General features: G+C 40.8%; 1 long non-coding RNA gene across 1 annotated transcript; it reads left to right on the plus strand.

Annotated features, from left to right (window-relative positions):
* The first annotated feature begins 271 nt into the window (after window positions 1-271).
* LOC122432526 lies at window positions 272-21,104 on the plus strand. Its single transcript, XR_006266862.1, has 3 exons — window positions 272-284; window positions 3,279-3,283; window positions 21,036-21,104. It is a non-coding gene; the product is annotated as an uncharacterized LOC122432526 (long non-coding RNA).
* Window positions 21,105-27,217: the final 6,113 nt, after the last annotated feature.

Consider the following 27,217-nt stretch of genomic DNA (forward strand, 5'->3'; position numbering starts at 1 on the left):
TAAAAAATTTGCCTGCCAATGAAAGAGACTCAAGAGACATAGGTTCGATCTCTGGGTCAGGAAGATGGGATCCCACGCCAGGGTTCTTGCCTGGAAAACTGCATGGACAGAGGAGTCTAGAGGGACCAAGTCCATGGGGTCACAAAGTGTTGGATACAACTGAGCAATGCACACACACACACACAAGCTGTAACTAAAGACTAAAGTTCAACTAAATATTTATTGTTCCTGCCATTGTCCTCTAAGTAGTTTTCTGTTTCACCCTGTGTACTCTATTCATTTTGGTTAATTTTTTGTATAAGATATGAGACAGACCAAGGTTCATCTTTTATTTTTGTGGCCTCTGAAAGATCACTTTTTGACCATTTGCTTTCGTGGTCTTGATTACCATATTGAAACCAGGGAAACAGATTCCTCCCATTTTATCCTTTTTTTAAAAAATAAATATTCTAGTTCCTTTGTTTTACATACGCATTTTAGAATAAGCTTATTTATATGAAAAATTGTTGCTGAGATTTTGGTAGGACTTGTTGTAAACTTACACTCTTTGTAGGAATTCACTGTGTCATTTTATAATTCCTAAATTCAGTATGCCTCTCTATTTTTATTTCCTTCAATTTCTTTTATCATCTATTATCTTGAGGTTATTGTCTTTTTTTTTTTTTTTAACCTATCAGCTTGAGACCATCTGAGTTCTTAGCATCGTGCTTGAGTTTTACTCTAGTAAAACCTGGGCACTTCGGATCTGCAGCTTCCGCTTTGCCCTTTTCTTCTGACACCCGTGTGTGGGGGGTGAGGAGTGGGCCCCTCCCTCACTGCCAGGTGGGAGCTGAAGGTCAGAGTCCCAGTCCTGCCTCCACTGACACTAGAGCAGGTACAGGTTTTACTCATTACTGAGTGAGTGTTCTTCTTCCCCACAACATCACCACTAACACCTCTCCAATCAGAAAGGGCAGAAACGTCCTTACTCTTCCCTAGGAGAACTCAGGTGAAGTTTCAGGTCCAGCGTCGGTCCTTCCAATGAACACCCAGGACTGATCTCCTTTAGGATGGACTGGTTGGATCTCCTTGCAGTCCAAGGGACTCTCAAGAGTCTTCTCCAACACCACAGTTCAAAAGCATCAATTCTTCAGCGCTCAGCTTTCTTTATAGTCCAACTCTCACATTCATACATGACTACTGGAAATACCATAGCCTTGGCTATATTGACCTTTTTTTTTTTATGAAAGTAATGTCCCTGCTTTTTAATAAGCTGTCTAGGTTTCATCACAGCTTTCCTTCCAAGGAGCAAGCATCTTTTAATTTCATGACTGCAGGCACTGTTCGCAGAAAATAAAATTCGCCACTGTTTCCATGTTTTGCCTGTATATTTCCCATGAAGCGACGTCATAGAGGTGGATCTGATTATCACCAACAGTGGTGCATTAGGGCCCCTGTAACACCCCCCACCTGGGACTGGGAGGCAGGCTTCCACACTGCCAGACGTCTGTGGAAATGCACGGTCTCCACTGACCCCTGGTGGGAAGCTATCACCTGGGCATGCGGTCCCAGGCTCTCTTCTCTGACCTCTTTGAAACCGGGCTGACAAAGGAGGATGCCTAGGCCACCCACTCTGTCTTTGCCGGGGTGGATGGAGTGAGGTCATAGCTGTTCTCTGTGGAGTTTGGCTGAAGTAGAGAGGTATTATCTAAAGTTTCCTGTCTTCTCAGATTGACCCTTTTCTGGTCCTTTAAATAGTGAGTGCTGACTTTTGCTGGGGCTATTTTTACCTATTGGCATTTCTGGATTGTCAGCTTCTTCAGTTCCAAGTTTGGAATATATTAGACAAAGAGAAAACCCAGAGAAGTCAGTACTGTATCATTCCCTGGTGTTTAATGTTCATTTCATGAGTAACTAATAAAAAAGAAAAAGAAAACACTATGGAGTAAAATACAGAGCAAAATATCCTAATATTGATCACCTCATTTTAAACCAACTGAGCGCACAGAGAGACAAGCTTTGCCTAAAGAGCAGAGGCGGGAAAGAGCGCTTTCTGAAGCCGGACTGCGACGCTGCCTCGTACCTAGACACACATGGCCTTCCCCGGGTCTCAACACCCCCGCCAGGCTACCTTCTTCTTTCCATCTTTCAGAGCTGTCTGTGTTTATCAGATATATAATGCCCCCAAATTTTGCTTATATGTAGTGGGAGAAACAGGAAAAATTGTGTTTGTTCCATCTTCTCTGAAGAGAAAATCCTTACCTATGGATATTTTGGGGCTTCCTAGGTGGTGCTAGTGGTAAAGAACCCATCTGCCAATGCAGGTTAGACATAAGAGACGTGGGTTTGATCCCTTGGTTGGAAAGATCTCCTGGATAAGGGCATGGCAACCCACTCCAGTATCCTTGCCTGAAGAATCCCATGCATAGAGGAGCCTGGTGGACTACAGCCCATGGGGTCACAAAGAGTCGGACATGACTGAAGTGACTTAGCGCACACGCATGGATATTTTTACTCTTCCTCACCCAGACCAGCAAGGCAAGAAGAGGCTGTATTTCTTGCCCTAAACTCTTCTTTTAGACAAAGGCAGATGCTTTCAGTTGCAGTGTCATGGGGAGATGTGGAATTGAAGGCATCTGTAGTTTCTTCTTAGCTTCCCTCTATCTGATCCACGTTTCCATTTTGCAATTACACAACATCTTCCAAAATGGGCTTTAGATACTTTCCTGGAGGAGCACAAAGAAATACAGGTACAGAAGGCCTGTTTTCTGACAACCTCCGTCACTTGAAGGGAGTTATTTAGCTTTTTCCTCCTCCAGGACTTCAAATTATCGTGAGGAACCACAAATTACCACAAATCATTTGAGCTGCAGGGTCAGCCAGTCCATCCAGCTGGACTGTGGGAGGCCTGATTTTATTAGCGCTAACCAGGCTTGATAGATGGATGTCAAGTTGGACTCGAATTCCTTTACAAAAGAAGCTGCAGCATTACTTAGTGGGTTACTCATTGATCCTGGCTGAGTTGTCGCTGGATTTGATTTTTAGTGAAGCAGACTAATAGAGACAACAGCAAGGAGGAAAGAAAACCAGGAGGAGACAGGGAGGCTGTCACTCAGAGGGGACTCGCACAAATAGTGGTCCTCAGGCCTTTAAATCGGAGGCACTCGGCAGCAGGGCTCTGTGAGAGTGGGGCGGGATGACTAGATCACACAAGGCCATCCAGTCGCTTCTCTCAGCATCCTCGTGTTTAGCACTCTCGACACTGGGACCGCGGTGTCTACCCTCCTCATCTCTGAGAGTTTCTGTGAGGCTGAAATGAGGGCCAAGGTGTCGTCCTCCAATTATGTGAGTAAAACCCTTAGAATCACCACATTTACCTTCGTGCCTCTGTGGTGTCCTCTTTGCTTTCCTGTCTCCCACCTCCCTGAGCGTCCATCCAGGGCATGAAGAAGAACAGAGCGAGGAAGAAACTCCAGGATCTTTGAGGTATGATAAGAGGCCTTGGGACGCCAGTTTCATTTGTTTATCGCAAGCTCTGCTGGGGTGAGAGCAAGCGAGGATGGGAGGGGCCGGAGGGCGGAAGGATGCAGGGTGAGACGGCTGCAGGGTGAGACGGGACGCGCACCTTTCACGAGCCACCTGCTAACCACGTGCTCCGCGCCAGGCTCTGCGCTACCCCCTGAAATAAAAATGTATCTGTGGACTTGCCCCTAACCAGATTCCTGTGTAGAGGTATAGACAATGAGACAAATAATAATTACCCAACGGGAGGATTATTAAAGAGGTCTAGAGAAGTGTTTCTGAATACCTAGCACTCTTAACTCTGCCTAGCTGTTCAGGGAAGAAAAATTTCACTGTCATATTCAAACTGCATCTTGTAAAGGATGACCAGGAGTTAAGCAAAGACAGGGGAATGCGAGGTACAGGAAAGATGAGAGCCGCCTGTAGCATCAAAGACATGAAGCAACAATAGAAGGGTTAACATGTACCAATAGAGAGGACCCATAGGGGAAAATACAGAGAGATGAGACAGACACAGCAAACACAACTTGAAAGCATGGTAAAGTGTGATGCCTTTCAAGTCATCATAAGAGTATTTAGTCTTCAAGGGTTTCTTTTTAAGTTAGCAACAGTGTCTTTAAGAAGGAGTATTCCTTCAACTTGCCTCTGTTCTTAAAACATCAGAAGCTTCATGCCTCAGAAAGAAGAACAAAACTCTTCTTGTCTGTTGATCCATCCACACACACAGACTGTGTAAGGTGCTTGATGCCATGTTGACTCACCCTTTTCTTATTGGATTTGATAGGCCACAAGCCTGAGAATTCTCTCAAGAGGGTTTAAAAAAAAGTAGAACAGGAAGAGATCAAGAGCTTATTGCTGCAAGTGGTTGGCATCAAAGGAGTGGTGTTTAGCTTTGCATTTCTACATGTTTAAATTCACGAGGATCCTTGTCCTGCATCTCTTAATCACACTCTCCAGGTCCACTTCTGCCTATAGCAGAGAGATGCATTTGCTTTGCCCACAAAGCTTTTTAAAAGTTTTGAAATTTTACCCATGTATATTCGATGGTTTCCTTCCCTCTCTGTAAATATCAGAGCACCAGACTTTCTGGAGCCACGCTTCTGTGGAGCAAACGGGCATGGAGTAAGGAGCCACCACCCTCTTGCCATGGAGCCCACGCTCTGCACGCCATCTGTCTTCACCTGGCCAGAGTCACTCACTGGCTTTACTTTCCTGACCTCAAGAGACTTAGAATTCACCAATTCCTAAACAAGTGAGACAATTTAAAATGGAACTCACTCGATTTTCATGACGTCCCTTCTTGTGAGTCTCCCCAAAGGCAGGATCAAAAACACAGATTTGGGTACAAGGAGTCTATTTGGGAGATGACCCCAGGAAGCTGGCACATGAGAGTCAAGACAGGGCGGGTAGACTGACAGCCTGCTCCACGGAGAAACTGGGGGTCTTCTATATGAACTACAACTTAGGATCTAACGGAGGGTCAAGAAAAGAACATTTCCCCAGCGTTTCTCCTCGCTCACGGGTTGAGGCCACCCCTGGGAGCCAGTATGTGTCTTCCATGCTCAGCCTTCTTCCAGGACACCACACAGGAGCCCGGCGGCTTGGTCAGGAAGTTGCAGGTGCTTGTGAGAAGGGTCCACGGAAGGGTCCACGGCAGCTGCAGAAAGACTCCATGGTGCCAAGTCATATGGATGAGCAAAGAGTAGTTTCTGCTCCACAGTATCCTCCCTGAATGAAATGCTAGTTCAGGTCCCTTAGAGAGCAAGACGGTAAGATGGCATTAAGCATGCACAGTCATGCAGGAGATCGGGTTCGATCCTTCGGTCAGGAAGATCCCCTGGAGAAGGGAATGGCTACCCGCTCCAGCGTTCTTGCCTGGAGAATTCCACGGAGAGAGGAGCCTGGCAGGCTACAGCCATGGGGTTGCAGAGTCAAACATGACTGATCGATTAACACTCAGGTAAGCATACACAGATGTTGTTGGGGGAGATACCTGAGAGAGAACATGGGAAAAGGAGAGTCAGGAGACCTCGATGCAGGTCTGAACTGGAATGCAGAAGAAAGGAGACAAGCATGGCGTCAAGTGCTGCAGACTGCGGAGCCATCTAAGAAAGGTTTGGCAAAGCCATGGGGAAGTCTGCAGGAATGGGCGTGTCTTAGCATCCCTGCTGCCCTGCCATTGGCTGGGCGCCTTCCTGGGAGGTGTGTCCTCTGCACAAGTGGGATGGTTCCAGGGCACACCTGCTAGTTAATTACCATCCTTGCAGTTGACAGCCCGTGGAGTGCATTCTGATGACCACCACAAGTGGGAATAGAAATGTGGCAGGAATACAGCATGTGGTGATGGACTATTGTTAGTTTAATGGGGAGAAAGAATAACATATATTCATAGCTTTTTACAAACTGTGTGGCTAACATAATAATTTTTTTTTGTATTTATACAGTCATACTTTGAACTTCTTATATACTTGGTGTCTTTTCTTTACAGTAAAATAAAATCTGGAGATGGTAGGTAATTTTTCCAGTTACCTAGGTGGTTTAGATGGAAACAGTGAGAGACTTTATTTGTGGGGACTCCAAAATCACTGCAGATGGTGACTGCAGCCATGGAAGGAAAAGATGCTTTCTCCTTGGAAGAAAAGCTATGGCCAAGCTAGACAGCATATTAAAAAGCAGAGACATTGCTTTGCAAACAAGGGTCCATCTAGTCAAAGCTATGGTTTTTCCAGTAGTCATATGTGGATGTGAGAGTTGGGCTATAAAGAAAGCTAAGCGCCGAAGAATTGATGCTTTTGAACTGTGGTGTTGGAGAAGACTCTTGAGCATCCCTTGGACTGCAAGGAGATCCAACCAGTCCATCGTAAAGGAAATCAGTCCTGAATATTCACTGGAAGGAGTGATGCTGAAACTGAAACTCTAATACTTTGGCCACCTGATGCGAAGAACTGACTCATTTGAAAAGACTCTGATGCTGGGAAAGATTTGAAGGCAGGAGGAGAAGGGGATGACAGAGGATGACATGGTTGGATGGTGTCACCAATGCAATGTACATGAGTTTGAGAAAACTCTGGGAGTTGGTGATGGACAAGGAAGCCTGGTGGGCTGCAGTCCATGGGGTTGCAAAGAGTTGGACACAACTGAGCGACTGAACTGAGGTTTAGATGAGAAGGACTTTTTTAATCATCTTGAGAGTCAGACCTAGAACTTCAGAGGCTTACAGCTCACCTCAGCTTCCTAAGGTGTTAACCACCTATGTGTAACCATTGTCTCACCAGATGTTAGAAAGTGGTATATATATATATGGTATATACATATATATATGTATATATTTGGTCATGCCATGTGACATGTGGGATCTTAGTTCCTGGACAAGAGAGCAAACCCATGTCCCCTCCATTGAAAGTGGGGAGTCTTAATCACTGGACCACCAGCGAAGTCCAGAAAGTGGTAGATCTTAATTTTTTCTAATTTTTATTTTATATCAGAGTATAGGCTTTCCTGGTGGCTCAGATGGTAAACAATTGCCTACAATGCAGGAGACCCAGCTTCGATCCCTGGGTTGGGAAGATCCCCCAGAGAAGGAAATGTCAACCCACTCCAGTATTATTGCCTGGAGAATTCTGTTGACAGGGGAGCCTGGTGGGAAGTAGTCCATGGGGTCGTGGAGTCAGACGTGACTTCCGCGTCACTTCTATTAGAATACAGTTGGTTAGCAGCGCTGCCTGAGTCTCAGGTATGCAGTCGTTGGTTCATGCTGCATTGCTCTCTCTCTTCAAATTCTCTTGCCGTGATTTCTTCTCGGCAGCATGAAATTGCGCATCCGCAACAAAGAAGCTGACAAATGCTACAGCTTCTTTCCTCCAAGAGCCTGTTGTCAAACATATACTAGCACCCCACTAATAACATTTGTACTAAATATGTCCCAATGTAGTAGAATGAAAACCTCTGAATATCCTCCCATTTTCAGCCTCACTGAGATTCCACATTATGAGAAGGGTTCCATATGGCTTCCTCTGAAATAGCAAACTCCACTCACCTATTTTTACCACCAAAAGAGGCTATCCCTCCTTGTATCATCATATTTGTTTTCTGAAAAAAGGAACACATGGTATTTTTATATCAGTGTTTTATTGTCTGTCTAGTCTGAAAGCTCAAGGAAAAAATTACATTGGAAAGCAAAATTATGTTTTGCTATGATTATGTGTGACATAAAAGAATAACACTTTGTTGGATTAACATGCCATCTTTAGACTCTGTAATAGAGTTAAAGTTTAACTGTCAGTGGATGAAATGAGGCCCCTTCAACCTAGAAAAGAATGAGGGCCAGTTTAAATACCTGAGTTCTAATAGCATGGATGCTGTTTACCCTTTTAGGGCACTGAAATGGTCTCCTTTCTGTAGTTTAATTCTAACACATTATATATATATATATATATATATATATATATACACACATATATATGCAAGTATGTAAAACTATGTATTAGTTTTGTATTGGTGTTAATTGCTGTATGAATACATACATTACATTAATATGTATTAGTGTTTTGTGTTGGTACTAATTGAATGAAAGCAATTTGAATTTTTATGGAAAAGGTGCTTTATAAATAGCAAAGACTATTATTTCATATTCAGAACTTTTGCCAACACTCACTACTTTCCTTGTGATTATCTGCTACTTCCAGTAAGTAACATTTTAACATTTGATGTTATCATGGACTCATAATAGAAGACTATTAAACAAAAAAAAAGGAAATGTCTATACATTATATTCTATCGTATCATATAATTTAAAATTCAAAATGTCTACAAGATTGGTATAATTTGAACCTATTTAAGGATACTCTGTCATTTTGGAGTAAACATTGTTTCTCATAAAAATTAGATATATTATGAGAGTGTCACATTTTAAAAAATACCCTGTGCAAAAGAGAACAAAAAGTTAATGTTTAGACTAGGTGGCTTCCATCTGTCAGCAATGCATTGCTGAAATTGAATGTCCTCACTCTACTGAGAGCCCTTGGATTTGAAGGTGGATGAGGAATTAAGAGCAAGATGTTACAGAAGTTGAATGTGTCTACTGGGAAAAGGCGGGAGGTTGGGACAAAGTGGGATTCTGCTTTGACTTAGATTCTTAGACTATGCCAAGGGCTACGTCTAAATAGTAAACAAGAATGACGTATATGGAGAAACCTGAGTTTACAATCTTAACCAGTAAGTCTATGGGGAATATGAAAAGGTCTTTCAATCCTCAAATGACATCCTGTGAAACTTACCAGATTCATTATGCTGGATCCTTAAGATTGTTTCTATCTTCTCTTCATGCTATTTTTTTTTTCTTTAAGAATAAGGACCGTTCTTCAAAATCGATCAGTAAATATTGTACTGCACATTACAGGTAAGAACAGGTAAGAACAGATGATCAGAGCATCTTTGGTAGCTGTCTAGTGGGGGGAACAGGGTCACGGAGGACGCATTTTGGGGTGGGGATAAGAGCACCAAGGGAGGGGAGGAGTTTGAATGAAGGCTAAAGGAAAGAGGGGAGGGGCACCTACAGTTTGGTTCTGTGCTTTTCACATTATGTTGTATAAGCAGATTTGTCAATTTCTGGACTAAACCATATTTCTTTGTAGATAATTGAGGTTATATTTTCATAAGGATCTGTTGCCTGTTTTTACACACACACATTTTCTCTCAAGGAATTTATAAAAAATTATAGAAGGCATTTTTTAAATTTTGATAGCCATTCTATGTGGTATTAGGTATATATAATTAATTCCATGTTATGGATAAGATAATTACAGCTCAGAGATGTCAGTTTCTTGCCCCACGTGAAATACTTCCATACGAACTGTCAAACCCCAAACCCTGCCTTAACCATCATTACCGCGTCACCAGCGTCCTAGCAGATGATTTAGTAACATGAGTCAGGAAGAAAAGTTGTTTTGTGATTTAAATTGTTTGGAAAGGATACCCATGCCCCTGAACAATTAGAAATAAGGTTAAAATACATTAAGGCTGTGAGAAATATCACACTTTATCAAAAATAAAACACTTTTGGGTAACCCATCACTTTTTACAGTTATGACTTTGAAATATTGATTGAAGGAGGTTTTCGACCTCTGATGGAGCTAGTACTCTAGAGAATGTAAGTGGATATCATGAGTTAGGGAAAAGTGACCTCGTCCTTAATTTTCCTCCCTTCTCTTAATATGTCTAGGATTTTGCTGAGATTATTTCTTGTTTGTTTATGAAGATTTTTAAGTTCAGTATGGAATCCTGAATACAATTTGCAGATATGATGCCTCAGTGTAAACTCTTTTGTGGGGAATGTGGTCAACAGCTTGTTCAGGGGACTCCTTAGGCACCGTTATCCTAGGGACTAAATGTGGGCTTTGGCTCACCAAATGTGTATTCATAGATTAGATATTAAAATTTCATTATTTTCTCACTTTTACTAGATCATATGCTCCAGGAGGGCATGGCTAAGTTTTATTCCATTGACCACCTTATGAAAAAAAAAAATGGAAAGTTAGCCACTCAGTCACGTCCGACTCTCTGTGACCCATGGACTGCAGCCCGCCAGGCTCCTCTGTCAAGTGGGATTCTCCAGGCAAGGACACTGGAGTGGGTTGCTATTTCCTTCTCCAGGGGATCTCTCAGACCCAGGGGTTGAACCCAGGTCTCCCGCGTTGCTGGCAGACTCTTTACTGAATGATAATTCCTGAGTCATTAAGAGTTACTGAATATATACTTGTTGAATAAGATCTTGCATAATTTAACTGAGAAGTGGCTTAAAGACTGAGTACATTCTCAAAACTAATCTCTGTCATGAAACTCCACCATAGTGGTTCTCCTTGGGGGGGGCGGTCAGGGGTAGCGACCGGAAGGGAGCCGATGGAGCCTTCCGGGTTCACACAGTGTTTGTTCCGTGGTTTTCGTGTCGGTCACGTGAGTGTGCTCAGTGTGTGAAAAGTCACCATATATGCACGTTTGCATGTATTTATTGTACTTTATTATACTATATTGTAATATTCAGGGAAACAGGCAATCCAAAGGTGAACTATGGCTTCATCCATTTCATCAATCCATTCTGGAAATGTCTGCTCTTATAGATAGAAGAAGATCAAGAATTTATTACTCAGTATTGAGGAAGAGTAGGGCCTGGTTAAACCTCGTTTGGGTAAGCTATGCCTAGATGGATTTGAAATGCAAACATACTGTAATTGCCTTGTCTGGGCTTTTCCATCCTGCTTTGGAAAAAATTTCAAATTATGGTGCCCTAAATGCTTGGGATTAAAAGACGCTTACTCCTTAGAAGGAACGTTATGACCAACCTAGATAGCATATTAAAAAACAGAGACACTACTTTGCCAACAAAGGTCCGTCTGGTCAAGGCTATGGTTTTTCCAGTGGTCATGTATGGATGTGAGAGTTGGACTGTGAAGAAAGCTGAGAGCGGAAGAATTGATGCTTTTGAACTGTGGTGTTGGAGAAGACCCTTGAGAGTCCCTTGGACTGCAAGGAGATCCAACCAGCCCGTCCTAAAGGAGATCAGTCCTGGGTGTTCATTGGAAGGACTGATGCTGAAGCTGAAACTCCACTACTTTGGCCACCTCATGCGAAGAGTTGACTCATTGGAAAAGACCCTGATGCTGGGAGGGATTGGGGGCAGGAGGAGAAGGGGACGACAGAGGATGAGATGGCTGGATGGCATCACCGACTCCATGGACATGAGCTTGAGTAAACTCTGGGAGTTGGTGATGGACAGGGAGGCCTGGCGTGCTGCGATTCATGGGGTCACAAAGAGTTGGACACAATTGAGTGACTGAACTGACTGACTGACTGAAATGCTTAGGCTGTACAGAGGAGTAGGGAAGTTATCCCTATTGTGATTCAAATTTTGGATTCATTTGCATCATTTAATTTAGTCCATTCAATGGTTTTGAGTTGAATATTATTATCTCTGCTTTATAGATCAAAATACCAAGATCCAAAGAACTAAATTTATTAATCTAAAGTCACCAGGCAGATTTCAGTTCAGACTCTTCAGTCTTTTCTACACATGCTTTTCTACATACTGTACTGCCATGGAATCAATTGTAGTGACAGACATCACTGTCTTGATTAAAGCAAAACAAAATAAATAAGCAAAGAAAAAACTGAACAATTCATCACGAATTGGACTGTAAAAATATTATGGTCTGAAGATTTCAATTTACTTTTGATATCAATGTTTGACATAAGTAAATTCTATGGATTTGACTTTTTAATTTTGACATTTTTGATTCATAATAAAAACATGCATATACCTTGTGTGTGCTTCTGTATGCTTTTATATAAACACAAATATTATATATGTGTTGTAAGTATAAGACAAATGAAATGCTCATAATTATCCATCAATAAGCAAGTATTCTGTGAGTTTTTTAAAACTGTCTTTAACTTTCTAAATCAGACATATTCACAAAACTGAATAACACCTTTATCACCTCATTCTCTGTTTCCAACCAGCATGCATCATATTTAAAATTTTACATTTGTCAGTAAATGTCTTCTGTTGTTGGAACGGTACAAGTTTAGAAGTGAAGTAGGTTGGACAGAAGTTAAGTATGGAACAATAATAATAAAAGAAAAATGTAAATTTGCTCTTTTAATGCCCTTTGATAAGGCCTTGAAAAAGCAAGAGACTTTTATCAGGTGAAGTCTGGCAACAACTTATTTAGACTGTGTTTTCTTCTGCCTTAGGAATGTGGTTCAGAAGTCAAAATCTTGGTGTGGTTTTCTTCTTTTACTTCGTTTTTTTTAAATGTTATTCCGTTGCTGGGTAAAATTTACAAAAAGGAGTAATGAGTCAATTCTAAAAGGCTTATTTAGTTTCTGACAATATTTCCCAAAGCTGCAATGAACTATGATGAAAGCAAGAGTTGATTAGCATGTGCCATTAATCATTTAGGTAAAAGAAAGGGAGTCTTTAGTTTTCAATGAGCAGAAACAGTGGCACATGAAGGCAAAACCAGTGGTTGACAAGTAGCTTACTCATCTCCTAGAATAAAGCCTGATTTGGGGGGGGGGGGCGGGAAATTGTGACTCCAGTAGCATTCATTTGTGATTATTGAAGTCATTTATTCTCTGTGGCACAAAATATATCACTTGTTGGAGTATATTGGCTTTTAAAAATTATCTTTTACTATTTATTTTCCCTATTCAAAGGGAACATGAAGCTGACTTACAATCATATTCAATGGAAACTGGATATTCTGCTTCTGAAAGGACATTTCAGAAGTAATTTGCTTGCCCTGAAAGGTCAGAGAAAACTATCAGAGCCATACTGTGAAAGGTGCAAAACCTGGTTACTCAAAGGAAAAGGAAAACAAATGCTATCCAAACAGGTTCTAGACTAGTTTTGGTTGCAGGGGAGTTCAGTAAGGGTGACTATAGAAGTGGAGATAGGTCAGGTACTTCCTGAAACACTGTAGGGCACTCACTAAGAAAAGGGACTTGATCTTTGTGTCCAGACATGGAAATCACACAGTAAAGTCAATAGGAAATGTTAAACGCAAAGGATGATTAAATAACAAGAGATTAACTGTTGAGGAACAAACGGAGCTCTAATATTTAAGAATAGAGGACGTAGGAAGCATCCCAGTGCCTCGAGTACTTAAAACAGAGTACTTCAGGAACAGCACTTTGGGAAGATGTTCTCTGTCCACACAGTTTGTTGTAATCCCTACAGTCAAAGTCTTTAGCACCATCAATGAAGCAAATGTTTTTCTGGAACCCCCTTGCTTCATGATCCAACATGATCATGGTATATTGTTGGTAATTTGATTTCTGTTTCCTCTGCTTCTTCAAAACCCAGCTTGTACATTTGGAAGTTTTGGGTCACATACTGTTGAAGCCTGGCTTGAAGGATTTTGAGCATAATCTTGCTAGCATGTGAAATAAGGACAATTGTCTAGTAGTTTGAACACTCTTCGGCATGGCCCTTCTTAGGGATTGGAATGAAAACTGAGCTTTTCCAGTTCTGTGGCCACTGCTGAGTTTTCTGAATTTGCAGACATATTGAGGGCATCCCTTTAACAGCTTCATCTTTTTTACAATTTTCAGTAGCTCAGCTGGAATTCCATCACCTTTGACTCTGTGGGTCACAAAAAACTGTGGAAATTTCTTAAAGAGATGGGAATACCAGACCACATTATCTGTCTCCTGATAAACCTGTATGCAGGTCAAGAACCAACAGTTAGAACCAGACATGGAACAATGAACTGGTTCAAAACTGGGAAAGGAGTACAACAAGGCTGTATATTGTCACCAGCTTGTACTTGCATGCTCAGTCGTGTCCGACTCTTTGCGACCCTATGGACTGTAGCCCACCGGACTCCTCTGTCCATGGGATTCTGAGGCAAGGATACTGCTGTGGGTTGCCATTTCCTACTTCAGGGAATCTTCTGGTTCCAGGAATTGAACCCATATCTCCTGTGTCTCCAGCATTGGCAGGCAGACTCTTTTACCACTGAGCCACCTGGGATGCCAAAAGTGAGGTCCCCCCCACCAAAAAAAAAAAAAAAGCCCTGAGCATTTAAGGTTCATGGGCGGATATGCACACCAGCTGGGCCTATGTCCTGCTGGGCATGGAGTACCAGGCTCATCCCCACACAGCCACAGTGATCTCTCTTCTGTTCCCTGAACACCCTGCCTCTCCCTACCTCTGGACTGTGGCCTCTGCCACCCCTTCATTCTGGTGCCTGTCACCAGGAGTGCCCACGGTGGTCCTCTCATCATCGGGAGATCTCCCCCACCATCTTACTAGAAGCCCTGAGCCCTCCACCCCCACTCTAACGCTACTTTAAAGTTTAAAGAAGTGGGTTTATAGATCAGAATGACAAGATGTCTGGGAGTTCCCTGAGAAAAGAAATAGAGGGCCTTTCTTGGTGGTTCAGGGGTTAAGAATCCACCTGCCGATGCAGGGGACACGGGAAGATCCCAGGTCCAGGATGAACCACAAGCTGGAATCAAGGTTGGCAGGAGCAATATCGATCACCTCAAATGTGCAAATGATACCACTCTAATGCCAGAAAGCAAAGAGGGACTAGAGAGTCTCTTGATGAAGGTGAAGGAAGAGAGTGAAAAAGCTGACTTAAAACTCAACATTCAAAAACCTAAGATGATGGCATCTGGTTCCATCACTTCATGGCAAATAGATGGGGAAACAATGGAAACAGTGACAGACTTTATTTTCTTGGGCTCCAAAATCACTGCGGATGGTGATTATGGGCATGAATTTAAAAGATGTTTGCTCCCTGGAAGGAAAGCTGTGACAAACCTAGACAGTGTATTAAGAAGCAGAGACATCACTTTGGTGACAAAGGTCAAAGGTATGCTTTTTCCAGTGGTCATGTATGGATGTTAGAGCTGGGCCATAAAGAAGGCTAAGCCCTGAAGAATTGATGTTTTTGAACCGTGGTGTTGGAGAAGACTCTTGAGAATCCCTTGGACTGCAAGGAGATCCAACCAGTCCATCCTATAGGAGATCAGTCCTGAATATTCATTAGAAGTACTGACGCTGAAACTGGAGCTCCAATGCTTTGGTCACCTGATGCGAAGAACTGACTCATTAGAAAAGACCCTGATGTAGGAAAGATTGAGGGCAGGAGGAGAAGGGGACGACAGAGGATGAGATGGTTGGATGGCATCACCGACTTGATGGACATGAGTTTGAGCAAACTCCGGGAAGGAGTTGGTGATGGAGAGGGAGGCCTGGCGTTCTGCAGTCCATGGGGTCACAAAGAGTCAGACAAGACTGAGAGACTGAACAACTACAAAACACAATCAGTGACCACCCAGTAGTTCCGGGTTTTGTTTTATGAGAGAGTTGGGTCTATAATGGAGTATGTTTCTGTTTCAGACTCTGACTGAAAATGTGCTCTGTTAACATATCATATTGTGACATCGCAATTTTTGCTTTAAAAATCCCTTTTTCTTAAAATGAAAACCAGTGAAGCAGTGTAAAACGTCCCCTTTTCCTGAAAAAAAAAAAATTCCTTGGATTTATTTGCTTTTAGCTTAAAAACAAAATCCTATCCTATTAAAACATCTTGATGTGCTGTGAGCATGGTAGTCCTCACATTTATTTCTGAATCGAACGTCTGAGTTTGTTCTTATCTTCCCCGTCTTCTAAAGGTTGTCTTCCTTTCTGCTGAAATAATAAATGGGTAAATATCAAGTGTGAGATGCTTGCATCTTTAATATACCAGCACCTTCTGTCTTAGGGGCACATCGTGCCAGATGGAACGTTTCATAAGCACTACAAGAAACAAATTACATTAGATACCCTGGCTGGCACAGTGACATGCAGCACCTCGATATAACTCAATTTTGTCTTTCCTACATCTCAACCATCGCATTTTAAATCAGCATTGGGACAGCATAAACTATCATGTCTGAATAGAATGATAAATCTGCCCACTATGTTTGTAAAACAGCCAGCCTTTATTAATTTCTTCATAGCACTATTTATGCTAATAGTTAAACCTTAGAATATAGCAAAGTAAAATTATTTTCCCCAAAACCTATTTTTTAAAGGTGGTATCTTTTTTTTATGGATATTTCAAGGATTATCAAAGAAAACAGTTGAAGAAAACTGAACCACTGTTTCGCATTTGCGGTTAAGTGAACGACTCCACGTGGACATCTTGCTGTTGCTGCTGTTTTTTAGTCACTCAGTTTTGTCCGACTCTGTGACCCCAGGGACTGTAGCCCACCAGGCTCCTCCGTCCACGGGGTTTTCCGGGGAAAATTACTGGAATGGACTGCCATTTTGAAGTGAATTTTTTAAAGAAATCATTAATATTAACTTGCAGGTTGAAGAAAAGATAAATAATTCCCATCACAAATTGCTATAATTCCCTTGATACTTAAAGAGGGAATATACTTATTTTCAATCTGTAAATGAGAGAGTAACAGAACACTCGGGAGAAAATAGCAATTAGTAGATAGATAATACATAGAAAGAAAAATACAGACAAAAGGTGAGTAACAGATATGCAGGGAGATGTGTGATAGAAAGCCAAAAGCGGTATTTATTTCTCCAATTTGAATAATAAAATATGTTCTTTCATAGTCTACGTGCTTACTTTAAACAAGCACTTCTAGTTTAAAAATTTTATTACAGATGCTGTTTCAGAGATGAATTGATATCACAGGTTGCCACAACTATAGTAAAGTACTTTAAAAAATGATGTATGTACTACAAAGGCGGAGCTGGAACAGCCTCCTTTTGTCTTGGTGGTTAGGGATCCACTTGCGGTAAAGCAGATGCAGGTTCGATCCCTGGGTCGGGAAGATCCTCTCGAGCAAATGGCACCCACTCCAGTATCCTGGCCTGGAGATTCCATGGACAGAGGAGCCTGGCGGCCACAGTCCATGGGGTCACAGAGTCAGACACGACCAAGCGACTGAGAATACACACACGCTTTTTTTCTGCAAGCACCTTCCTGTCCACCTTCGCTGCCCTCTTGATGTCCAGGGGGCTTATCTCGGGGCCTGTCTCTGAACCCTAAGAATCCACACCACGCCCTCTGCACCCCCACTATGAGGAAGCTTCTGCATGATTGTGTTTCCATTCCTATGACAAGGTGACAATTGTTTTTCTTCATGATGTGCCTTGCCATTACAATGTGGTTTATCACACAGTTTAGTAGAAACCAAGAAAAGCTCAGGAAATGTCTCATGAATTCATAGATTAAAATCATTTTCTTAATTGGAAACTTCTTTAATCTCATGAAGGAGACAATGAAATTTGTAGCTGCATGGCTAAGTGCAGAAATTGACAGCTTTTTTCAATTAGTGCACTAAAATATGATTTCAATATGCTAGTGATAGTGAGTTAATTAAAATATAAAGTGCCAGTAAACTGTGTAAATCAGGAATTGCATAAATCATAATAAAAATTCCTAAAACTTGCTCCCTTAATAAAAGAACTTATGAGTAAGCATACACTTTGAAATGTGTGATCAAAGAAAATATATTGCACTATGCAAAAGAATCCAGCCAATGATATAGCGAAATAGCTCTTTTGTAAACACCCTTCATAGATCATGACTGTTCTCTTTGGTGAATCAGTTAGCTATTTGAGAAAGAAAATACATATGATTAATTTAAACTTATCATGCTATCACTAGTTTAACATGACCACCATTTAGAACAAAGATGCTGATCTGATTTGATGGATAATAGATCTCTTTTAGAAGTGTCTTCTATTATAAAGTTACTATACAAATTTTTAGAAATTACTGAAACATAAAAGAAAAACACTCATAACGTTAACAACCTAGCACAAATTTTATATTTTTTTCAATCTTATTTCCTATTCAGCTTTTTTTTTTAAAGCATTACAGTGTTTATATGCAGATCTTTTCTTACTCTCTGTTATAGAGTCAGCATTTTGAGGTTATTAGTCTCTGTAACACTATTTAATGGTGGAAAAATATTCCATTCTGTGGTTTTAAACTATTCCTTTATTACTGCATTTGGGCGTTTTCTTGTCTGTAGTTTTTATTGTAATTTGAATAGAACTGCCACTTTAATAATGGTAATTATTAAGTACAAGAAGTAGATTTACTAGCTTGAAGCAAAAGAACTTGAATCTTTTTCTACTTTTCTTACTATTTCTTGCTAGACCTTGAGTAAGAGATACTTAGTACACATTTTTAAAATACAGAAGTGAAAGAACAGTATTATTGCTGAAGTATTCTTTCTATTCTAAAAGTATCCCCCAAAAAGCCTATGAATACTTTGAAGTCACAGGAAATGGCATCGGACCAATCCTTTTTCTCATGATCCATGACAAATTGCTTATATTTTCTTGGCCTAGGTTTATCCAAGGTATTAGACCTAGCTTTTGAGGGGTTTGTTTGGATAGTAAGCAAAAAATTCAAAATTAAACAAGAAAGTAGTTAGTACAGTAATCAGTTCCTTAAAAATTGATGTTGATATGATAATATTAATAATCTCAGTTCTTCAATAAATTCATTAAAATGCATGTTTTAAAATATTTATCCAGAAACTCATGATTATTAAGTCAATATAATTCTGCTAACATGTGCTGACTGAAAGGTCTTCGATGGGCTGGGATTTTGTTACTCCTGGAATTGGCCTGTGTTTTCAGCACCACACACTCTCTGGATAAGATATCTGAATGATTGATTCAGCTGGCCATGCAGTCGACCTGAATTGGCTCTTGAGACAGTATTTATCAAATAGACGTGGCTCTGAGTGATGTGTGTGGCTGCAGGCATTCACATCTCACGCTCCCACAATGACGTGAAGATGTAATGGGCTCCTCTCAAGCTTTAATTTGGCAAGGAATCCCTGCCTCTGAAACAAGGAGGTGACAGCTGTCTGAGGCGGCTCACAGTGCCAGGAGAAATCACAGTGATGCAAAGACTGGCCTCTGCTCTGTAAATACCATCGTCGTCATTTAATATTTATCAGGGCGTCCACAGCGCGCCTTATCCTTTACAGGCTGCAGACGTCACTGTGCATCAGAAGAGAGAAGGAGATGCAAGTCAGCTCAAACCCAATACCTGGCGCCGTCCAACGTTCATGTGATATTTAGGGAGACACAGCTCACTTCTGAGTCTTGATATTGCACGCAGTGGTGGGAACATCCCGTCCTGCACTAACAGGCCTTCCACAGGAGAAGAAGCAAACGTGAGACCTGAGAATCTTTAAGGAATGACCCTGATGTCAAGATAAGGTTGGATGCTACATAGAGGGTGTGCTGTCTTTCTTTTTTCCTAGAGGTCAAGAGAAGAAGGCAGATGCACAGCCTTATATTTCAAGCATCACACTAAGAGGTTAAATCACTCTGAGAACTCACTTGTTTCTGGGTGGTTACTGTAGAATAATAGAAAACATTCTGTACTGAAGCAAAGATTTATATTTTGATGTGAGTTAATACCATCAGCAATTTTGATTTGATTTTATATTTCTACTCTGGCAATTTATTAAGTTTTTGATTGAAAACTAACAGGAGAAATTATATAAAGTTTTGAAATGTATAAAGAATGTAATAAAAGTCAATTTCTTAATTTCACCACATTTAACATTTTGTGTGCTACATTTCCATTCAGTCATATTTCCATTTAGAAAGCATTTTCCTTATGAAACTTTTAATTTTCTCTCTGCCATTAAAATGTAAGTACTTTCTCATTTAATATTCTAGCAAATGATTTCTATTATTCTTTTCAATAGCTGATTATTAAAAATTCCTTATGGTATATAAATGGAAAATATATCTCTGGAACAAAAAGTCATGCTCACTTTATATTTTGATGGATACCAACTAATGCTTTTTTAATACTTATTATAAAATATTGGCTATATTCACCCCGCTGAACAATACACTCTTGAGCTTATCTTACACCAAATAGTTTGTACCATCAACTCCCTTACTCATATATTGCCCTTCTCCCAAACTCCACTGGTAATCACTAGCTTGTTCCCTACACCTGTGAGTGTGTGTGTGTGTGTGCATGTGTGTGCGTGTGCGTGTATTGGCTTCCCTGGTGGCTCAGTGGTAAAGAATCTGCCTGCCAATGCAGGTGATGGAAGGTCAGGACGATCCTCTGGAGAAGGAAATGGCAGCTCACTCCAGTGCCCTTGCCTGAGAAACCCCATGAACAGGGGAGCCAGGCAGGCCACAGGCCATGGGGTTGCAAAAGAGTCAGACACAACTTAGCAACAACAACAGCAATACATGTTTGCCGATGTTCAGTCGCTCAGTCGTGTTTGACTCGTTGCAGTCCCATGGACCGTAGCACGCCAGGTTTCCCATCCTTCACCATCTCCCAGAACTTGCACAAACTCGAGTCCATTGAGTCAGTGATGCCATCCGACCAACTTGTCTTCTGTCATCCCCTTCTCCTGATTCTCAAGAGTCTTCTCCAACACCATACATATGTGTGGGTCTATATATATATATATCACATTCATTGGTTGATGGGCGCTAGCTTTGCTTTCATATCTTAGGTATCATAAATAATGCTATTATGAACATTGGGGTGCATGTGTCTTTTTTAATTAGTGGGTTTTTCTTTTTTTGGTTATACCCAAGAGTGGAATTGTTAGGTCATATGGTAGTTTTATTGTTAGTTTTTTGAGGAACCACCATACTGATTTTCACTGTGGTACCAACAATTTACATCCCCACCAACAGTGTATGAGGGTTCATATTCTCGCCAACATTTGTTACTTGTAGGCATTTTGATGATAGCCATTCTGACAGCTGTGAGATGATATCTTATTGTCGTTTTCATTTGCATTTCCATGATGTTTGGCAATGTTGAGCATCTTTTCTTGTGATTGTGGGTCATCTGCATTTCTGCTTTGGAAAAATATCTACTCAGTTCTACTGCCTATTTTTAATTGGGTTGTTTGTTTGATGTTGGGTTGTATGAGGTGTTAATATACATTGGCTATTAATCCCTTATTGGTCATATCATTTGCAAAGATTTTCTCCCCTTCAATAGGTTGTATTTTGCTCTGCAAAAATTTATAAGTTTAATTTGGTCCCATTTGTTCATTTTTGCTCTAATTTCCTTTACTTTAGTAGATGGAATCGGGGCTTCCCAGGTGGTGCTAGTGGTAGAGAATCCACCTGATAATGCAGGAGACACAAGAGACATGAGTTTGATCCCTGGGTAGAGAAGATCCCTGGAGGAGGAAATGGCAGCCCACTCCAGTGTTCTTGTCTGGAGAATCCCAGGACAGAGGAGCCTGGTGGGCTACAAAGTCCGTGGGGTTGCAGAGAGTCACACACGACTGGGAAACTAACACTTTCATTTGGCTGTGGTTTTACTCGCAGGAGATACTTAGAGTAGCCAACACCACAGAGACAAAGGTCAGATGGTGGTTGTCAGGGGCTGGGGAAACAGGGAGGGGGAATCACTGTTCAATGTGGACAGAGCTTGTTTGTCCAGATGAAAAAAGAGTTAAAAGGATGAATGATGGTGGTTGTACTACATTATGAATGCATTTAACATCCTGGACTATAGTTAACACAATTAGAAATGTACATTTCTTGTGTTTTTCCACATTAAAAAAGATGAGAAAAGAAAATATGCGTGTATCTCACAGGGGCAAGAAAAGAATTTACATTATAAATTTTCTTAAGAAAGTGATCTAATAAAAGTTGGGTCAGGGATGAAGAATCAGGAAGAAACTGAGGAGAATGATGTCCTCTTGGTTACAGAATATCATTCCCTTGAAACACATATCATAAATATTTTCCCCAGGTCTGCTGTTTACATTTTAATTGCATTTATGTGCTTTTCCTACAGAAGAATTTTACTTTAATTTTAGAATGATTAAAGGTTTTTATTTGTGTTGGTTTAAGAGGCCCTTGTTACTTTTAAGTTAAAATTTGTTTCCAATGTTTTCTTTTTGCTACATTGGCCTTTAAGTCATCTGAACTTATTTTTATAAGCTAATAGTTTTCTCCAAATTTTATATCTATTTAAATATCCTAATAGTCTTTAGCTAACAGTCCATCCTTTCTTCTCAAGGTATTGGTGCCAACTTTATTTTACACCATGCTGTGAATTAATGATGTCTCTCTAACCCACCAATCTGCATGTGACTCATGGGTGAGAAGCCAATCATTGGAAGAAGAGAGGGGAGAGTGTTCTTGGTTAAGAAAGCAGAAAATGCAGAAGTCCCAAGATGGAAGGATCTCCTTTTTTAAGAATGAATAGTAGGTTGGGATGTCTAGAGTGTCCTAAGTCCAGATTCATGATGAAATGTAAAGATTCACCGGGCAAGACCACACAGGATGCTGTGGTTGCTGCCTCTGGGTGGGGCCTCAGCCCGGTGAAACTCACAAGGTGCATGGGCAGACACACTTTTGGTCACGGCTCCTTCAGAGCAGATTGGAGATAGATAAAGTCTGTCCTTCTCCACACCGTCCTGGCCCTCTCTTGTCTCATTCCAAGCAATCCAGTTGAGATGCGATATGGGAGAATCCATGGCTGGATTGAGTAGATCGAAGGAAAGTGCAGTGTGGAGACAGGAAGGTGGGAGTTCTACCTGAATGACTTGGTCACTTAGATTATGCGGGCTCTCCCAGACTCAGCCCATGAAGATGTCCTTGTAAACAGCTCCTTTGCTCCCCTTCTGCTTGTTCATCCTGATTTCCCTCAGATCTAAATCATAAAAACGATATCATTAGGCAACATTTAACCCAGCTCCTCAGTTTTGCTTTAATGAATGCGCTCAATGCCTTCTCAAACCTATTGATTTTTTTCCTGGAGTAGAGTGACAATGAGAATGAAGAGTGAAGTCGTGAAAGAATGACTGGCTCTCACCCCCTGAGTAAATCTGCGGGTGGACCACATGGGCAAGATGGCATCCAAAGGACGATAAGGAGAAGCCAGCAGGTCTTCACACCACGGAAAAATGAAGAGGAATCTGACTCCCTGCCCTAATGATTCACTGAGATTTTTTCTCCTTTTTCTCTTTAAAAACTGTCGTGCTGAGCAGATCTTTTGAGCTGATGACTGAACACAAGTCCACCTTCTTCTCCCCAGATTGCCAGTTTTTCTGAGTAAAGCGTCTTTCCTGTCTGCCGACACTTGTCTGTTAAGTTATTGGCTTTTGTAGCTTCTTTCTCTCCAGATCTCACTTGCTCCTGGTAGCCCTCTCTTTTGAATTTCCCAGTTCCTCTTCTTTAGTTGCTCCCTAATGAAGCACACACCTCTTCCTTAGAGGACTGTGTCTTTGGATTCTCCAGGTGTCAGATGATCACACAGGGGTGCTTAAGAAGGAGGCAGAATTCATGGGACCCATCCCAGAACCATCTGTGATTTCCCAGAGCTTCAGTACCCAACAACAGTAAACAGTTTTGTGTGATATTTCCCTTCTTTCAAATGGCTTTCAATATTGACATAACCTGTGATTATTTAAAGATTTACACTTGTATCATGAGTGCATGTAAACATCTAGAGAGCTTTTGGTGCACTGGGTGGGGTAGCAACTGGTCACATATACTCACAGGAAAGTGCTTAGAAGTTGTAGAAGATAATGGTAATAACACCTTACATTTTAAAATGAATACATGCATGATCACATATATTCGCACATTTGAGTTCTTTTAGGAGGGGTTCAATTGTTAGTAATAGCTTACAGCTAAGAAATAAGTTCAAAAAGAAGAAATTACTTTCTTAAAACATACAGTTTTCCTAATTTTGTGACTGTAGTTCTTTCTAGTATACTATTTTGTCCTTCTTCTATTTAATTAGACATGGAGTAATATCGTCTTCACATTATTTATATTTTCTTAGGGGCTAACATTAGGAAAATGAACAATTAACTCACTATTACAGAACCAAAATGCATTATTACTTCTTAGTTGTAAAGGCAGAAAGATTGTGCTAATAGAACCTTGAACTAATGAATAACCTTTTATCATGAATCATAATGTAACACCTGTAACATTTAGCTATAACAATATTTTAATTTAGTGGAGCTTTCTATGGTAATGTTAGCACAATTACGTGAAAATCAAGCAGAAAGAAAGATTGGAAGAATCTTAATGGAAACCATTAAACAGATGACCTACACTCTCAGAATATTTATAAGTAAGAGAAGAAATCTATTTTCCACTTTAAGAAATGAACTAAAGGAAGACAATTTCGGCCCGAGGTAAAGCTGAGAAGCCGCGAATGATGACCTTGGACATATTTTTGGAATCTCTGTGTTCATTCTTCTCTTTCTTTTTCTTATGATTCCTTTTGCCCATTTCTCCTACTTCAACCAGGGTATTTCCACCCAGACACATGCACATTCTCTGACAATATGAATTTTTCAGTGGTCTTTTTAGTGTATTTTGAAGATAATATCAGACCTTTGGGAGAAAAAACACACAAGCAAAGCAGGAAACTCTTTCATCATAAACCATATTTCCAGACAGTAAGCGCCACCTCTGTTGTGCCATTCAACCGTACACATTCTGTTACGTCAGCACTGCTTAGTAGGTGTAGAAGAGCGATAATTCACTAACGTGTTGCAATTATGAGTATGCAATTATCCTCTTTGTTACAGTAAGAGAGTGGACTTGATGGTCATAATTCATAGTTGCTTTCTTCTATCCACAACTTTTCAGAAACATGGGCCATTTGCTTTTTCTGTAGCAATTTAGGGAGAATAACCCTTGACAAACAGTTAATAATGCATACACATACCAAATATGCATTTGTGAAAGAAAATACTTTTTCTGAATTGAATAGATTAGGCAATTTTCATCATGCAAAAACCACTCCGACAAAGTGAGCCAGGCAAACTGGCCATTTCAGGCCAGCTGGGCTGCCCTTGATGCTGTGTGGAAGACAGAACAATGTTGTAACACTGCGTGCTGTTATTTCTATAATCCCCATGCACCATGAAGGAAGCCTCCCGGGTGCTATACAAGATTAATAGCAGTGAGAAGTCTGTGTACAGTAAAATCACTAATAGCCATTCCAAGTAGATTCATAGTATACCCTTTAGTATGGAAATAACAAAATGAATCTCAAATACCACGCCTGACACACACGCACATACACATATTTTAAAAAGTAAGATAGCAATTTGTCTCCTAACAGCCCAGAGGATACATTTCTCTTTAGCAAAGGGACAGATAGATTCCCCTTGATTCTTTACTTTTTTCTGATTTGAGCTCTTTGTTGAGAATTCATAGGATTCCAGACAAGCTATGGTCCTTGTTTTAATTAAGACCAAGAGATAGCCATAGGAGTTCTTCAGCAATAAATTAAAGTTTGTTTTCTACTTGAAAAGAATCAGGAAGCTAGGGACAATGAGAAAGAAAATGGAAAAGTGAAGGAAACGGGGAACTGCCTTGGATGGTGCTATTGATTGTTACCAAATATTAATTTGTTCTTTGCTGTGAACCTTTTCATCAAGAGAATCTCCATCAAGTACAACACGATGTTTCCAATGAATGTCCTCAAGGCAACAAGAGGAGAAATCCATTCTGTGTGGCAGCAAATGCGAACTCTGAAACTGAACAGGGGAGATCAACGCTGAGTCCAAACAATACCATTTAAACACATAATAAGAAAAGCTTCAGACCAAAGAATGATATAATTAAAAGGCAGTCTTCTTGAAACCTGAGAAGGTTTGGGGTTTAAAAAAAATCAAGTTTCAATAAAAGGAAACCTCTTGAGAATGTAACCATAGTTGAAAACACTCCACTTTTAAGAGAAAAAATGGTGGTCCTTTTTTTTTGCTTTGCACTTTCCATTCAGAATGGAATGTCGAGCCTGAATATACAGAGAAAAGCAAGAGCTGCTTCAAGGAGGATTGCCATTACAGTTGTGTTGATTGTCTTTGTCACAATTACTTGCAAGATCTCAAGGTCTGGATGATTGCTGTCTCCATTTTTGTTTCTCTGAGAAGGAAATGAACTTAGACATCTCCAATGATATGGACCCAAGTGATGACGATAAAGAGAAATACTGGTTTTTGAGTCCTTGTGTAGTGTGAGCCTTGAAGTTGGGTTTTCTCTTGTCCGTAATGCAAGTGCCTGACTCAAGGTTTGGTTGCTGAGGCATCTGCTTTCAAAGAGGGGCCCGCCTGAAAGACAGCTGTTAGAATCAACACGCTGCCAGCCACCGGCTACACAAAGGGCCAGGTCACCTGGCCCCACTGAGTCGCCTTTGTCTTAGAGATGTTGGTTGTTTTTGACACCTGACAATTTGGGCTGGGGCCACTTCTTTGTTCCTTTCCCATGCTTTAAATCTCCACCTTTATTTTGAACTCACAAACAAACAGTGAGCCCACACAATCCAAGGGCCCCAATAAAAGCAGGACCACGGCCCACGCGCCTTCTTTTCTGCCCGGCTCCCCGTGTGTCAGCAATCTCCACATCTTGTAGGTGATGAACTATTTTTTTTTCTTCTTTAGGTTTCCAGGTTGCTGTTGCTGAAGGGCATCTTGCAATCATAATAACCACAAGGGCTGGTCCAGCCGTGAGGTTGGTTACTGATCGGCTGAGGCCTGCACAGGGCACACACAAATCCTGACAAACATGAGTTTGCTGCTCATATGTGGCATCTAATTCTTAAAAATGATGCTCCACATCACTCATTATCAGAGAAATGCAAATCAAAACCACAATGAGGTACCATTACACGCCAGTCAGAATGGTTGCTATCCAAAAGTCTGCAAGCAATAAATGCTGGAGAGGGTGCGGAGAAAAGGGAACCCTCTTACACTGTTGGTGGGAATGCAAACTAGTACAGCCACTATGGAAAACAGTGTGGAGATTCCTTAAAAAACTGGAAATAGAACTGCCATATGACCCAGCAATCCCACTCCTGGGCATACACACGGAGGAAACCAGATCTGAAAGAGACACGTGCACCCCAATGTTCATCACACACTGTTTATAATAGTCAGGACATGGAAGCAACCTAGATGCCCATCAGCAGACCAATGGATAAGAAAGCTATGGTACATATACACAATGGAATATTACTCAGCCATTAAAAAGAATACATTTGAATCAGTTCTAATGAGATGAATGAAACTGGAGCCCCTTATACAGAGTGAAGTAAGCCAGAAAGATAAACACCAGTACAGTATACTAACACATATATATGGAATTTAGAAAGATGGTAACGATAACCCTATATGCAAAACAGAAAAAGAGACACAG

The sequence above is a fragment of the Cervus canadensis genome, chromosome 31, assembly GCF_019320065.1.
Source record: "Cervus canadensis isolate Bull #8, Minnesota chromosome 31, ASM1932006v1, whole genome shotgun sequence".
Lineage (NCBI taxonomy): Eukaryota > Metazoa > Chordata > Mammalia > Artiodactyla > Cervidae > Cervus > Cervus canadensis.